Source organism: Protomyctophum parallelum, assembly GCF_964188405.1.
Source record: "Protomyctophum parallelum genome assembly, chromosome: 2".
NCBI classification, from domain to species: domain Eukaryota; kingdom Metazoa; phylum Chordata; class Actinopteri; order Myctophiformes; family Myctophidae; genus Protomyctophum; species Protomyctophum parallelum.
This window is the reverse complement of record NC_139699.1, coordinates 30,711,893-30,713,896: the sequence shown is the minus strand read 5'-3', so window position 1 is coordinate 30,713,896 and position 2,004 is coordinate 30,711,893.

Below are 2,004 nucleotides of genomic sequence, written 5' to 3'. Positions count from 1 at the left end.
ACAGACGCCATATTGACGATATGACGACGCGGGGTGCGACGGGACTTGTAGTCGTCTGAAGTAATTTTTTTGTACCGCAAACAACGATCGGCATTCAAAACTAAACCACAGCTGGCCTGGAGGAGACACATCAGTCCTGTTTAGTGTTTCCTGTGTGTGTGTGTGTGTGTGTGTGTGTGTGTGTGTGTGTGTGTGCGCCCGGTAGTCGTAGTCGTACGCGTGCGTATTGTTTATAAGAAACTTCCCTGGCAACTTTTTAAATAACTACTCTACAGCACAGATAAACTTCATATGGCTGAGTAGCCTAGACCAGGGTACACACTTGCCAGCCAAAATCTTTAAGTTTGCATGGATTGATTGATTGAAAATTGTATTAACAATGAAACTTCCCAATGTTATAGAAAATCCCACTACAGAGACATGGAATTAAATGAGACAAAATTAAGAATAAACAGCAAAAAGTTGATAAAGTAACAAAAGATTTTTTTTTATTGTTAGAATTGTCGTTAGAAAACGTGCGTCTACGCTACGGACGGTAAGGTACAAATATAACATAACTAGAAAATGCTGTCCTAAAACGACACAAAGTAATAGACAATCATAACCTAACTACAACATGTCGATATCAGATGCCGTTTGAGCCAGATGCTGCACAGAGAAGAGGAGACTCGCTCATCCTTCCTCTGAGCAGCACCTCAACAGAGGACAGAAGAGGGCAGACGGAGTGAGAAATACAGAACCGAGAGATGTACTACATAAGTGAAACGTTTTAATTTAAAAGACCACCATAAGGGACCCACAAATGGACTCAAATGGACCCATGCATCTTGTGTCTGAGCTTCGACAGATTATTAATACCCAGGGCTTCCACACAGTGAAGCGGAGCAGACATACTCCACACCAGGCATACAGGGACCCACAGGCCAGCGCCCCCAGAGCCAGAGACGCCCTGCTCCAAACCCAGCGGTGGCCACTGATAAATTCCAAATGAACCCATGGATCCATTTGGAATTTATCTCAATTTTGGCCCCTTATCGGTCCAATTGGTTCCATTTGTACACTCTCAGAGTTACATGCCTGGAAGGATCTATTTGGAATGCCCTCAAAGAAACGAGAGAGAACTGAGAACCACTGGTCTAAAACAGACAACAGAGCAAGACACAAATACAGAGTGAGACGGACTGGAACACAAACAAACAAAAACAGAGATGAGACAGAGGGACAGATGGTAACAAATGGAGAAATTCATGACAGAGTCCACATGACAACGACAGATGAGAGGGACAGGAATAGAAAAGACACGAATGGGAGCAGACAGCTGGTCGTAGAGATGTAGCGACTGTAAATAATGAGTTAGCATTAGGATCCATGTTGGACTGGCTCCCTGCAGAAATAAAATGTTAAAACCATAGTACAGCCTTCAAAAAAGCTGGAGAAAAGGAAGTGATGTTATATGACAGACTGACATACAGTACATTATGTACAGACAGCTTCTTTGCGTTAGTTACAAAGACAACACACACACACAAGTAATTGAAGTAAATATAGATGGGGGTGTGCTCACAGGCATACAGTTATGCCTAGTGAGGTAGTGGATAATGAGCAGTAAAGCTGAAATGGTGATTGTGGGGTTGGCCTTGATAGAGTCTACACACTGCAAGACCTTTGTCCTTTTAAAATGTTCATTACAGTAAGGATTATCCACCAAGATGGACACGAGTTGAACAGCATCTACATGTTACATGACAAAACTACGACATATTCCTTCCAGGGCAATATTTACCTTGAGAAGACATTTTGTTTTAAGGACGGCGAAAGTTTGGATTCTTGCACATGAAACCTAGTTGCGAACGCAGTGAGCCACTTACTATGACAGCAAGGGCTGAATGTCTGTGTGTGTGTGTGTGTCCCGCTGTTACACCACCCGCCCGCCACCAGAGGGCGCAGCTGTAGCACACACACACACACAGGGCGCAGCTGTAGCACACACACACACACACACAC